At 40.7% G+C, this 15,784-nt stretch overlaps 1 long non-coding RNA gene across 6 annotated transcripts in view; it reads right to left on the bottom strand.

Annotated features, from left to right (window-relative positions):
- Nucleotides 1-15,784, bottom strand: part of LOC133369254 (uncharacterized) — a 141,209-nt gene that overhangs the window by 121,965 nt on the left and 3,460 nt on the right. For all 6 annotated transcript variants that reach the window (XR_009758850.1, XR_009758848.1, XR_009758847.1 and 3 more), the window contains exon 3: nucleotides 12,867-12,958. This is a non-coding gene — a long non-coding RNA (uncharacterized LOC133369254). The remainder of the gene's footprint in view (nucleotides 1-12,866; nucleotides 12,959-15,784) is intronic.

The raw sequence follows: 15,784 nt of genomic DNA, 5'->3' as shown, positions 1-15,784 counted from the left end.
CAGCACCCAACAAAACCTTGTGAACACGGTGGGCACACAGTTCTTTGGATGTTTTTCTTCTTCTGTGCTGTGGAATCTAGTGAGATTTTTCATGTGTAGAAAGCTTGTTTTGAATGCACGAGGCCGTACTAAACACAGGGCAATCCTTGGATGGAAGAAAACTCAGTTTCTCTTATGATGCCTTCTAAGAACCAAAGAGTCCTGTTACGTCTACAATTGCTTTCGCCCATTGATTCCAGAACACATTTGTGCATAATCCTGGGTCTAATCATTAATTTCCCTTAAATATTTGTTTTGAGCAGCAGAAGAGAAAGCTACAAATGAGTAAAGTAGTTATTTACAAAATCTAGACTGCCCCCATGCTGTTTAACAGCTAAGTGTTCTCCAACAGCAGCATCCCTCAAAACTCTCACATCATACCTTGTGAACCACTCACCAAATCATATAGGTATTGATGTTTGCTGCTCTATAGTTAAATCACATCAGTTGTCAATTTAATCATCTCATTAGCTGGCTTTTATTGAGCTTCACAGCTCACTGTATACTTCTGCAATTCTTTCATTAGGCAACGTATAGACTGTGTTTGCAGTCTGCATCTGCCAACTGATTAGCTCAGTGGTACTGTTAATCTGTTCATTTTAAGGAGATTGAGGTTGGAATTCTACAGAGCATGCTCAGACAGCGTCTTTGGGGCGTAATGTCAGTATACAACATTATCAGCAATGTCACTAAGCAAATGCAGCTTCCTCTTTGCTAAGCTAGAGAGTGATTTCAACAAAACACAGCAGGTCTTAAAACATCCGTTACCTATCTCATGATCATACTTTGTTAGCGTTCAGTAGCCTGCTTAGATTCTAAATGTATTTTTACTAAGGCTATCCACTCACTGACTTTTTTTGGTCAAATTAACTGCTTTCCTTTTAAACTGACTAGTGTTTCATTATCCAGTTAAACCTAACATCACAGTTGCCTCTATATGGCTGACAGTTGAGGGTATCTAATGAAGATAACAGTTCCTCCCACATAATTTACACAGATAGATGGTAATCTTCTGTTCAAAAAAATCATTCCAAGCACAAGAAATGATAATTCATAACATCAGCCGCAAATGCCCTTTCATGGCAGACTGCATTGATTTCTCCGATTTAAAATCCACGTTCTAAATCCGTGATTAATGAATTAATTGATTAACATGCCGATTAATTTGATTAATGTTTTCAGCCACACTTGCCAAAAACACTGATGTAAGAGCCAAAAAGAGAAGCAGGGTGTGATTGTCACATACATACAGTCTGAATGGCAAAGGTCGAAAGAGCTTACTGGTATTGCTGGCCTGCTGCTCCCAAGTGTATATCTTTTCTGTCCCATGGTTATTGCCTGACATGATTGAACAACTGTAATTCCTTATTTAACGATGTCAAAGGTTTTTAGGAAATTGACTGTATTTCACCAACAATATATTTCTTCTTGATTACTGAGTGGTTAAAATGATTTTAAACCAAGAGAGCAAAATAAAGCAGTAATAAAATCAATAGAAGGTGCTTAAAACATTCCTTCTATTAGGTAATGGCATTTAAAATATCCGTAGCTTGTAATGGCACTTAGGAATTGCCCAAAAATCAATGAGCTAAATTACTTATCGAACTAGTTAATTTGAACATTGAGTTTTATATGTATATTGATAAAACAAGCTTCCAAAGGTGGTACTGTATTATCAGTTCTGTTATACGGTCAAATGTCTCCCCCTGCTGGAGAGAAGCAAAAATCCTACCCAGAAGAAAAGAAAGAGAAAGTATTAGGGAATTGTCAGATGTAATGCCTAGAAGCACCATAAGAGGTCCCTGGACCTGACCACTGCACCCTCCAGTGACTTCAGACTGATTCAGCACAGGCCTCACAGGGCTGTTTAAGGGGCTTGGACTCGATGGCCTTATAGGCCCCTTCCAACTCTACTATCCTGTAATTCTAGGATTCTCCCAGGTCAGACCATTTGTCCCTCTAGCCCCTCCACTGACTACTCAGACTGGCAGCAGCTCTTCAGAGTCTCAGGCAGAGAGAGAGTTTTCCTATCGCCAGCTACTTGGAAATGCGAGGGACTGAACTTGGAACCCTTTGCATTTTAACACTGCAATGTTATCTTATCATTTGACTTTAGTCGCTGCTCAATTGACAGTGACGATCATGTTTTAACTTGCGTGGAGGGTCTTTTGGTTTTTATATGCTTGGTGTCAGTGGTCATATTTGCTTTTGTTGCTTGGTTTGTTTATAGACATTAATTGTTTGTATGATTATGTGTTTTTAACTTGTTTTACAATAGGGTCACTGCAGTATATGACTGACAAATATAACAAATAATATACAGTAGAATAAAATTAAACAAACGCAGGTCCTTTATCATCACATTTTCTTCCATTGGGAGACCTTTCAGAATGAATGTTGCAAAAGCACACAGAAAAAAACAAACACCATCCAAACTTTTAAAGAGAAAGGTACAGGAATCATCACTCACAGAAATCTGGTATCTTGTTCATGGATCTTTCCTGGAAAAATCATATGCATTTATTTCTTTTAAGAGTTTGTATCCTGCCTTTTATAAAATGTCCAAGAGCAATATTATAATAGTGAAATCCAACTGGGGGAGGGGGAGGCTTACAAAGACTGAAACAGCAATAGCAACCCAGTAAAAAATCCAACACCAGAGATAACATACTGAAATTGCCTGAGGAAAATAAAACAAGTTTTTGCCTGGGGCTGAAATGGCAACAAAGCAGGCTCCTGGCTGGTGTCCCTGGGGAGAGTGTTCTGTCAGCACACACCTGTGACGAGGCTCTGCGTGGGGTTTAACGGCGAAGCAAGGCCAAAGGCCCTATAACCGCCACCTACTGACGACAAGAGAGAACCACAGTCTCACACACACAAACATACAGCAGTCATAAAAGACCCACCAAACCACAATCACAGAGAAATTGCCACATGGCAGAGACCACAAAAGGCCTAAGATCACAATCCTTAAGAAGAACCCCTACATCACCCACAACCCCCCCGTGTAACCAACAAATCAATAAAACGCTGCCTCTCAACACTATATCTAAGGCAATCCCACAGAATATGATCAATCGTCTCACCCACCCCGCAAACACTGCATTCACCCGAACTCACACGCCCCAGTTTAAAAAGATTAAAACAAATGGCACAATGTCCACTTAAAACGCGTAATAAGCAAACTTGTCGCACATGCCCTGGTTGATCAAAAAGACGAAAATCACTCAAATCAGGGCAAAAAGAAAATACCCTACGTCCCGTAGTGCCATTCTCCCACCGGTATTGCCATTCCCGGATCACATCCCTCTTAAGACAGCTTTTAACCTCACTTCATGACAAAGGCAAAAGAACATCAACAACAGAGCGCTGTAGAGCAGCCTTGGCAGTAGAATCAGCCAACTCATTTCCCGAAATCCCTACGTGAGTGGGCACCCAACAAAACTCAAGATAAATTCCCAGAGAGCGAAGTTCAGTATTCAAGGTCCAGATTTCATTAACCACAGCATTTTTACAGGCCATACCACCAGACTGAATGGATTCCAACCCAGAGAGAGAGTCTGATAAAAGAAGGACATTCTGCTGCCTAACATCCTTCATCCACTCAAGACCCAAAAGAATAGCTACCAGCTCTGCCGTAAAGACTGAAACCCAATCAGAAAGCCGAAAGCCCTTTTTAATCCCAAAATAAGGGACACAGTAAGCCGCACCCACTTTACCATCAGAGGAATCCCGAGAACCATCAGTAAAGATCATACAACAATGGCTCCACCGAGATAAGATATAATCCAAGGCCAAAATTTTCAAGCCCGAGACCCTAGACCTCTGGGATCCCAACTTACTAATTTGCACATCCACCAAAGGGGGAATCCAGAGCCAACTGAAACAAGCAGAAGTAACTTTTCTCGGAAGAAAACTATTGGCTAAACTATATTTCAGAAGTAAAGATCCAACTCAAACTACATAAGGAGCACGGACTAATAATTTCCTGGGATTCCCAACACCCAGCAAATAGGACACAAAGAGGACCATCCAAAAAAACACGAAGCCTGTCCCACAACGAAAGATCCAGAAAATCTCATCGCAATCCACACGGCCACTCCCCACACACACCTTGCAACACGGCATGGGGGGAAGTAACAAAAGCCCCAGTGATTATTCTCAAAGCCCAAGACTGAACAACATCCAACTGCTGCAATAAGGTCACAAGGCTCCATTCAGAAGTAACGTCAATGTCCCACCAGGTGGTGCGCTCCCTTCTCCCCTGCCTCATCCTTCACTTCCATCCAGACCGGCAAAGTGGGTAATGGAGCTAAACTAGTTAAGAACACGGAAAGTTGCCTCATGCCAGGTCAGTCCACTGGACTATCCTGCCCAGTATTTTCAACTGGAAAGCAGAAGATGCCTTCTACCTTGTGGGACAATGCTGGTTGCCTGAGCTCTCATCTAGATCTCAGGTCTCCCCTTTGTCACCCACCCCTACAGGAAGAGAAGAAGCTAAGGAGATGACAAGCCAGGCCGGAACTTCAGGGCTACCAGCAATGTAGTGTGGGACTATGCAGGAGGAGGGGGAAGCCCATGCAGTCACCTGCCTGGAATAGGGCCCTTCATGAGAGCCACGAAGGGTGTGAAGCCTTTAGCTCATTCTGGTGCTGAAGCAACAGCTCTGGCAAGCTCCTATTTGTGACCAAGGCTAGAAACACACTCCCTCTTCTGGGTGTCCAGTATCTTTTGACCCCTCCCTTGCTTGCCAGCCTAAATTCAAAGGCTCTCTGACAACAGATCTATGAACATGATGCTAAACAGGACAGGACAGTAATCGCCGCTTCCAAATTTTCTAAATGGTTTGCCTTGATTAAATCTAACCACACGTGGCCCCACTACCTGGACATTTTAACAAGTGCTCCCCTTCGAAAAGCATATACTGAGCTTTGATTCCAGGTGATGCCTTCGGCGTATCTTCACGGTAGATACCTTGGCATCCCTCACGCCGAAAGGCTTTGCATAGTAGGGTGTAAAGCTCCAGAAGATCTAACACATTACATGTTAGATTGTCCATTGTTTTCTCCTTTAAGAGCTAGATTTATATTACCACTAATTCAACCAAATAACGACGACAGCAGGACTCAGATAGTGATCTTTTTATTATCATCCAACCAGTCACATGTAATATTCTCTATTGCCAATTTTGCTTTGGCAGCGAAAAAACTCAGAGCTGCTTATGTTATGAACAAATGTTGTAATCAAACTGATTGAATTTTTATTTATCTCAACCCAGAATGGGTATTTTATTATCTATTTTATTTTGTACAAACGTTCGTCATTCTTTTGTAACAGCCAATGGCTATATGCAAATATTAAATAAAGACAAGAGTAATATTCACTCCCTCTTCTGCCAGTTTGTGGGTCTCCATCTCCCTCTTCTGAAAACGGGCACACAACGCTAGTCAAACCCCACCCCTTTTTAATGTAAAACCAGGTGGGATAAGCTCGAGTGCGGGCTCTTTTTTAAATTCAGCTTCACAAAGATTTCCCAACTGATTGGCAGATCAACCTGTTCCCCCTCCACGTGTGGCTAATGGAAACGCTTTGGGGTAGGCCACTAGTGTGTTCACAGCCCAAGTGGCTGCTAGGTGTGAAGGACGCCAACACCCAGCTCTGGGGCCAAGCCAGTAGGCCAGCTCACTAGCACAGGTGACCCATCCTGCTTCTCTCTTCTTGCCACCATCCATTTGTCACTTGGGGGCAAGATTCCCAGTTTTATGGTGATCTACCTGTGAGCAGGAAGACTGCAAGATGCGTTCCAAGTCTCCTTCAGGACTAATTGAGGTTGTCACCCCTCCTGATCTCTCAGGTGCTTTAAACCGGTAGCCTAGCCCAAACCGTCTAAGCAACATAGGTGGGTTGGACAAACAGCCCCCAAGTGTGTCTAGATACCAGGATGGCCCAGAAATATTTCAGTATAAAAAGAGGGAAGGGGGAAGAAACAGCTAGTATGCACTTTCAAAAGGAAAATAAAACACTAAACCAGAATATGCATCTATCTCAACAGGGTGGGGAACTGGATCCTGACCTCCCGCAATGCCTGCAGGCCATTTTGACAGGTGGGTGGGGTCATGACCATGACATCAGCTGGAGTGTTTTCCTTTGCCCAAGTGGTTTGAAATGGGTGTAGGGACACAGGGCAAAGGAATATAAAGAACACATCAATATTTATGGTCTCTTTGTGCCTAGGTGACAGGTCACAAGGCCCAGCCAATCGCAGGACAGACACATACTTCAGGAAAGGGAGCTCAAAACCTTTGGGAAGCTGAGAAATGGGTCTGTCAGTGTTTACTGCTGACTCCCTTCTAAATAGCAAGCTTTCATCAGCTTGTGTATTGGAGAGGAGATGCAATCTCACCCCTAGAGAACTTGGGTATAGCAAGGAGACAAGCTAGGGCAGGGCAGACATTCATGTCAGGTTTGTACCTGCGACCCTCTCCAGAACTGGGGAAATGGACAGGATTGAACCTGAAGCCTAGTGAATGCAAATCAGGAACTCTACTGCTTGGCTGTGGCCCCTCCCTCCCCACTAGACTCCAAACCATGGTTTGCAAACTTAGTTGTATGCAAAAGGTCCCAAGTTCAGTCTCTTGCAACACCAGGTAGGGCTGGGAAGCACTCCTGCCTGAAATCCTGGAGAGCCACTCCAGTCAGTGCTGACAATGTTGAACTAAATGGACCAGTTACCTGACATGATAGAAAGCTATATTCCTGTTTCAAACCATGGTTTGGAGGCAAGGTGCTAACCATAGTTCGCCACTTCCACTGGTACATCAAGCTATGTTTATGAACACCAAGAAGCAAAGGACAAAAAACACAAATGGGAAGAATGTGTGAGCCTACAAGTATAGTGGTTATGGTGTCTAAGACTGAGAAGACACAGGTCAAATCCCAACTCAGCCATGAGGCTGCCTGGGTGACCTTTCTCAGCCTGACCTACCTCACAGGATTATTGTGAGAACGAAATGGACGGACGCTTGAGCCCCATAAAGGAAAGGTGGGACATTAAAGCAGTGTATGGATGAATGAATGTCTGAACTAAGGAAAAGTATTTTCTGTGAGGAAACCATTCCAGAAGCACTCACATATCCCTGAAACACCCAACAAAAATATGTTACCCAATGGCAGTGAAAACTCATAAAAATACATGCCTGAACTTCCTTCTGTAAAAAACACTGAAAGCTGAAAGAAAGAAATTAAGTGCTCTGGGAATTATCTTCAACATCCCTTTCTTCAACTGTGTTTAAGAGAGGACCCTGTAGTGATAACCTCAGGTCCCATCAGGTAGCAAGTTTTCTGTCTCTTATGAGGAATAATATCTGACGAGAAATCCAAATCATAAAAGGTCAGCTCCTTCCCTTAAGAGACTGAAATCGATCCATAAAAGACCTCATATTGGAGCTCATATTGCAGTGCCTTTTAGGGGAAGAACCACTAGCCAACCACCTTTCTGCACCTTGGATAAATCTGTTTGAAATCTCACAAGGCTGCACCCTAGCTCCCCTCTTCTCAATACGTCATACTTTAATATCTAAAAGGTTTCTTAGAGTCAAGCAGACTTCCATTTCCCTCTTCTTTGGCTCTTATCAGTGGAAGCTGGGGTGTGAGAAACAGCACTGGTTAAGAGGGAGAATTGTCACTCAACAGAGAGAGGTGCAAGACTAGGAAAGGAAGAGAATTAGGGCATAGCAAGGTATGGCTAAAGGGTGTCAGACATAGCAAAGTACTTTAAGGCAGCACAGCCAATCCCCAGAAAGCAAGTAGTGCACCCCAGCCCTCAGGTTTGGCAACTGAGAGTGGATGGGTTGTTTTTTTTCTCTTTCCTCTGGTTCAGAAAGTCATCAAATTGGTTTCATATCAAGCACTCAGTGCTGGGTGACAAATAAAACATTTGACCAGAAGTTGGAATGGACAGTGTATATTTCCCCCACAAACAAAAGGGATGCAATTTGTTGTGAGAAGCCAACAGGTTCCAAGAACAGCCACTTACATGCCTGCCACGTCCAGATTATGGGAGCTGTGCTTGCAACAATTTATGCACATGACATAGGAATATAGGAAGCTGCTGTGTAGCACTAATCAATCTGGCTAAGTATTGACTGGCAGCAGCTCTTGAGGGTTTCAAGCAGGGGCATTCCTGGCCCCACCTGGAGATGCTACCAGAAACTGAACCTGGGACCTTCTGCATGCAAAGCATATGCTCTACCACTGAACTACAGCCCTTTCCCACAAAGAAACCAAACTTCCACAGCCCGCTTCTTGTTAAGAGGCATTTCTCAGTTTGAGTCTCTTGCTCATCTTTGCATCCTGTGGTTTATATTGGCTTCCTGTGATTCCTCAGGTAAAACTGCTCCGAGAACTGGGTTTTTCCTGCAATATCTAAATAGTCTGGATCTCCTTACTTGAGAAGCCGCTTCTCTTTCTGTGCCACAATACTGCAGCAGAGATCAGAAGAGGCCCCTGAGTTCGTTCTGGTTATCAAAGAGAAGGCAGAGGCAGTGGAGTGCTTTCTGGAGAGACTACCTGGGACTGGCATCTGCTTCCTTCTTCATCAGAAGGAGGCTGAATTCAGGACACACTGCAAGAAGTTAGTCCTTTCTCTGTGGGCTTTTGAGGAGGGGAATATCACTCAAGAGGAGGATGAATCATACATGCTAATCTTGATGAGATGCCATCCAAGAGAACAAAAAGGCTTCAAAGGACCCGCAATTCAAAGGACCCCTAATCTACTTCTAGCTCTGAATGTACCAAATGAATGTATCTGGGTATCTTCTATTCCCTACAAATCATGATCATGCCTTACAAGGGATTAATTAATGAACATTCTGAATTACTGAGCCAGAAAACAAGCTGGTACTTTCTGCAAAAATTATAACCAACTGGTGATTCTCTACCACCTGCCTTCCTCAGAAGGCATTGTTAGCCAGAGAAATTCCAAACAAAGCTAAGTGCAAGTAGCCAGTGGAGACCTGGGCTTAGCCTTGGATCTGGGAACCCTGCTGCAGATCTCACCTCTGGGTACCCACTTCACAGTCACAGGGTTGGTTAATCTGTATCCTATATGTAAAGCACCTTGTAAAATAAAAGTTCTGCATGAGTGGTTAAAAGCAGGAAGGATTGCAGCTGCCAAGTCATGGTTGCCAGAAGTTACCGCAGGTGGCTTTCTACACTTCTAAATGACTTGGATACCCTCACTAACTTGCCTCAAACCAGAGTTGTACCCCATGACAGCCATCTCAAAATGGCCCATATCAGTAGCCCTGGAGGATGCCTCAGTCCTCCCACATGCCCTGCTGTGGGCTGAATCAAAGCCCTCACCACATAGCTCTCCTTGGTTTTTTAACAGCAGCCATAAATTTTGAGTAGTATTTTTTCCAGAAAAGTTACGTTTTTGCTTATTTCTGTTTAGGCCCTCATTTTAAATGGTTGTGAGGTGCCTGCAGTTGCCTTTGTTTATAAATAAATAAACATGTCATCCCCAAACAGATTGCTCCTGAGGAAATGCAGCCATACACTGATAGAATTTTTAAAGGTTGTAATCCGCCCTGGAATATATGATGCAGAAGTGTGCACACGTGTGTGTGTGTGTGTGTGTGTGTGTGTGTGTGTAGAATATGAACAGGGGTGGCCCTGGACTACCTTCCAGCAACTGGCACCCTAGGTAATCCACGCAAATGGTGCTCCCACCTCCAAATCCCAAGAGCAGATCTAGGCTGAGATTTTTTTGTAAACTGGGAAACACTGTGTCCCTATGTTTAATGTTTTTTAAGCATATTTATTTAAACAGAGGCATAATTATTTGGTTTGTCCATCTATCTATCTGTTTAACGAATGTTTCTGAATCAGATAAAAGAGAGACACGGAATTTTCAGAACAGATTTGTACACAACAGCTAGAACGTAGAGTGGAAACTATTGTGCCCCCACCCCTCACTGACCCACCTTACTTGTTAGCATTGGGGGGCATGGTTTTACTTCTTCTACACCACCCAAGCCTCAACTCCCCTGTGACACTTTCTAAAGCTTGCAGCTATGAGTTGAGCTCCTGTAGCATGCTACTGTAACACCCCTTCAGGGATATGTTGCCACCACAGATACCATGTATCTGAATCAACCTTTAATGTAGGTAAATAAGGAGGGATGTTGGTGAAATAAAATAATATTTATTTAAGAACAGCAAGATTACTTTGTGTTTGTAAGCATATGGTTTCATTTAAGTTATTGTGTATTTTATAAGAGCATAAAAACCAACAACAAAAAATTCTATAAATACATTCAAAGCAGGAGACCATCTAGGGAGGCGATTGGACCCTTGGATGGTAAGGGAGTCAAAGGCGTACTAAAGAATGATAAGGAGATTGCAGAGAAGCTAATGAATTCTTTGCATCTGTCTTCACAGTGGAAGATATAGGGCAGATCCCCGAACCTGAACTAACATTTGCAGGAAGGGATTCTGAGGAACTGAGACAAATAGTGGTAACGAGAGAGGAAGTTCTAGGCTTAATGGACAATATAAAAACTGACAAATCACCAGGCCCAGATGGCATCCACCCGAGAGTTCTCAAAGAACTCAAAAGCCTGGAAGATGGCGATCTAAGCTACAGCAGCTGTACTCTCGCTCCTTCAATCTTCTAATTTATATGTGAGTTTAGCTTTCAAACTTTTAATTTTTAACTGATATCCATTTTTAACCAGAGACTTTTAACCTACATTGCTCATAATTAACAGAAATAACCTTGATACAAGAATTTTAATTGACTAGAGGCTCTATCTTATGCCGACTCCGGGAACTACTATAAACAAAAACTAACAAGCTAAAGATAAAAAGAACTATTATATCAACAATTTCTTCACCCGTTTTTAATGGACTTATAATTGAGGGCAAACGTGCCGGAGGAAAACAAGAAAGTAACAAAGCAATTAAGACTGAAAAAGTTTATCTGGTAGCTATTCATTGATAACAACCAGATTTTAAAGGAACAACAATAACAAATTTCCCCTTTGAACCAATGCCAACATCTTTAGCAATTTCCACTTGGAAGCTGTAATAAACCCAGTCTGATCATTATTCTTGTTAAAGATCAGATTACACTCTAAAGAACTGGAAGTAAACAATGGTTCTTACCAGAACAGCCTATAAAAACTTAGGTATTTCACCTAATAAAGAGCTCTCATCAGTACGTACAAACAATGCAACGAATCCCAAACAAACGCAACTAAAAATAACACAATTCTATAACACAAAAGAAACATCAAAACAAGAAATAGAATTCAACTTTAATGCTCCAGTAGAGACAGACAATAAAATAAATGACTGGACATTATGTAATATAGACCTTTTTAAAGGTAAATCCCCTGAAAAAGGAATATTAAATCTTGCGCAAGAGCTTCAAGCAATAGAAGACTTAAAGAATTCCTTACGTTCAGAAGAATTCAACCTGAAACAGAATTCATTAAATGAGATCTCATACAGTTCCATGCCTCCATTAGAATCCGCCTTAAATGAAACTTCAGCTAAGCCAACAAACTTAAAGATATACCATCCACTAAACCTTTTTGAGGAAGCTAGGCTTGAGCCAAATCCACTGGACGAAGCCCTATATACCCACAACCCACATGCCTCTATAATGCAACAAGACAATTTTCTTAGTCTTATTTTAAGGGATAGCTCCCCTAATTTCGGAAATGCCGATATTTCAGACTTCATCATGTAAGGACTTAATTATAAACAAAGCATGGACCTCTGCAGTAACGCAATCCTTAACTCAAATCTCAAATTTTGTTGCCGAATCTATCTCATTACCACATTAACAAATTGTATAATGAAACAAGAAAACAACAAATGTGAGAATAACGGAAACCCTGATTTTGTATCTCAATCAATGCAAACTATGCCCATGGAGGTCAAATATTACATTAAGAAATGTTCCAAAACTAAACAACATCATCAAGATCTTCGCATGAAATGTAGCAAAAGAAAACCTCAAAACAAATCCAAAGCAAAAATGAATTTTCGAAAGCTTTTTAAACTAATAGACCCTCCATGTCAACAATCTGAAATAAAAAAGAAAGGGAAAAAACGAAAGAGAAAGAGAAAAAGTAAGAAATCCAAGGCTACCGAGCATTCAACCCAACTAACTACAAGAACAAAGTCCTCTATACCAATTGACTCTACACCTGAATTAGAGCCATCTGAAGATAAAACCCAACAACCACTAAGGTCCACTTCCCAAAAGAACTTACAAAAAAATCACGAAACAGAAAAGGATAAAAATTTAATATATCCAAAAATGAATCTAGTCCTAAACAAAAATAAATTGGCGTTCATAAACTTTCCGAAACCCAAGGGTATGCTGAATTTAAACGAACGCAAGCATCATTTCTGTGGACTAATAAAAAGATTTCTTCATATTAATCTTACATCTGATGAAATTGAAGATATTAACTACTTATTCTACAACTACGTAAACTCCAGAGCAATAATCTTGTTCTCTGAACCCAATACATCAAATTTAATATATCGAAAAAGATCACAACTTTCAAAGCATACAATATGGATCACGAGAGTATTCGAAAACCATGCTTCTCCTTCATGACTTTATGCAGAAGATGATCCCTCCCTGTCTCCGCAATCTCTCTATAAGAACCATCTAGATCCGGTGCAAAAATTACCTGAACATTTGACAAATGAGAGACAATAATCACAAACAGAATATCCAGACAATCAAACAGAGACTGATACAAATCAGGTAATAAATTCAACAAAGAACCATCATTACTTACCTGAAGAATTGCTCCTCATGGATTCATACGGCGAACTTGACTGGAAGTCACAACTTGAGATTCTTGGCAGACTGAAAAAATTAATCACAACCCTGGAAAATAAAAGAAATTATGGCAGTCAACATCCTTTACTAAAGCCTTCGGTAGAGTCAAACTCTCAAACTAACTTAATACTACCAGAACAAGAAATAAATAATCGACACGAAATTCATTTATCAACACCAGCTAAGACATCTACACTGACTCATGTAACCTCGCAAACGAACCATTTAACACCTTCTGATATTTGGCTCAATAATAATCCATTAATGAACAAATTAAAGATAGTATCTTGGAACATCGCGGGGTGGAAAACCAAGATAAACAATGAATACATAAGAAATTTTTTATGGAAGCATGATTTTATTTTATTGCAAGAAACCTGGGTGGTGGAAGAAATCAGTCTAGAAGGCTATACACCCTATTTTAGCGCTGCAACTACAAATGATAAGGGTGGACGCCCAAGTGGAGGCCTTACCATTTATATCGCAACTTCTCTCAGAGTCAAGTTCATAAGGCAACACATCCTAAATAAATTGGTGTTAGCTATCATTTTAAGATTCCCAAATTTTTCTTTAATAATGGTCAACATTTATCTCCCTCCATCCAGAGACAAAAAAACAACTAAAAACCAATTGGAGTTATTAGAACTCGAATTAATAAATCTGACCTCAGCTAATCCAGAAATGCTGATGATTATAGCTGGCGATTTTAACGCCAGGATCGGATCATCTGATCTGTCTCTTTACACTAAATATCATCAGCCATCTCCAACATTCGAAAATGAACAAAACATCCCACCTAGAAAATCAAAGGATGAACGAATAACTTATGCTGGCTTTTGCCTAATGACCTTGACTACTAAACTTAATCTTGTTTTATTAAATGGTCGTTCAAACGGTGATACAGAAGGTGAACTTACCTATTTTTCTGTTAGAGGCTCATCCACCATAGATCTAGTTTTTTTTTCTGAAGAATTATTCCATTTAGTTGAAAATTATCGAATTATAAACCGCCCTGAGAGTGATCACTCCCCAATATCTTTTCTACTAAATCATAACGATAATTCTATACATCTAAAACAAAATACATTTCCAGACGGAAAAGTGGCCATTCGTGCTGAGAAGATTAGATGGCGGCCTAAGATAGAAAAAGCTATAACAAACAGTTTAAATTCCCCCGAATTACAGGCTGTAAGGGTTCTTCTTTTATCCCCCTTCTCCTTGTCTGAACCACTCCAGGATTTCCAAAATTTGATGGGAATTTTACAAACAACTATTCAACAAAATCGAAATGCTACAACTAATGGGGTTGCCCATAAATCCAAACCATGGTTCGACAAGGAATGTAGAGATTCACGTAATGATTTGGTCGATCTATATCATAGGTATAAAAATAGCAGATCCCTGACTCTCTTGCAAACATATTGTGAAGCAAAAAAGAAATATAAGACCCTGATAAAGAAGAAAAAAGAAATAGAAACAGCAGAAATATGCCAACGAATATTAATGGCTGTCAAATTGAAAAATTCTAATGTTTTTTGGAGCTTAATTGCCCAACAGTGGCCAAAATCTAGTCTTAAAATAAATTGTGTAATTCCATCTACAGATTGGTAGAGTTACTTTTTAAATTTCTACCAAGCAAATGACGATATGCCAGCCCCGAACCAACATCCTCTAAATGAGGTACCTTCTTGGCCTCCAGTAGCTGAAGATGAAATTTTAAAGCTTATAGCGCAATTAAGACCAAATAAAGCTCCCGGCCCCGATAACATTCCCTCTGAGGTTTTCAAAACAAACGCAAAATGGTGGGCTCCTATTCTCGCAGCCTTCTTTTCATACATCGACCATTCAATGAAGATACCTAAGGACTGGGGTGCTGCAATAGTCATCCCAATCTATAAGAAAGGTCCACAATCCAATCCGGCCAATTACAGGCCAATAAGCCTCCTTAACATTATAAGTAAAATATATACAGCCCACCTCTACTCTAAGTTGACTACATGGATGGATCAAAATGATATCCTAGCCCCCGAACAGGCAGATTTTCGTTCTAATCGATCTGTATTAGATCAAGCTTTGATTTTACACCATTTAGTACAAAAACATGCGAATAGGCCAGATGGAGCTTTATACACTGCACTCATTGATTTAAAGAATGCTTTTGATTCAGTGGACAGAGCCAGATTGTGGGTAAAACTAAATAAGTTAAAGATAGACAAAAGACTACTCATATTGATCCAAGAACTCCATCACAACACCTCTCTCCAAGTAAGAACTAACAACAAGGGCTACCTCACAAACCCAATCCCAACATTTAAAGGTCTTAAACAGGGCTGCCTTTTGGCACCCCTATTGTTTAACATCTACATTAATGATGTAGTATATAAAATAGCTTCCATATCTTCTCACTCGCCAATCTTAGCAAAGACCCCGAGAAATATCCTTCTCTATGCCGATGATATGGTTCTTATTTCTAAGACCCCAATAGGCTTAAAATGACTAATGTCACAACTATCTGCTTATTGCTCGTTGGAGAAGCTGAATATAAATTATCAAAAAACAAAAATAATGACCTTCACTAAAAAAAGATCTATGCACCGTTGGATAATTAATGGCAACGCCATTGAACAAGTTAATTCCTTTAAATATCTAGGAATAACCTTTCAATCATCAGGCAGCTTTCAGCTTCATAACAAACTTGCGATGATTAATGCAAAGAAAACATCGAAAGCATTAACAACCTTCTTTTACACCAAAGGAGGACAATCTATTAAACCTACATTCAACGCAAAAATTATCCCGCAGCTTACTTTTGGGTCCCAAGTGGACTCCAATGACAATCTATCTGAACTGGAAACAGTTCAGAATAATTTCCTG

The sequence above is a fragment of the Rhineura floridana genome, chromosome 13 (genome assembly GCF_030035675.1).
Source record: "Rhineura floridana isolate rRhiFlo1 chromosome 13, rRhiFlo1.hap2, whole genome shotgun sequence".
Classification (NCBI taxonomy): Eukaryota; Metazoa; Chordata; class Lepidosauria; order Squamata; family Rhineuridae; genus Rhineura; species Rhineura floridana.
This window is presented reverse-complemented; position numbering and strand designations above follow the sequence as displayed.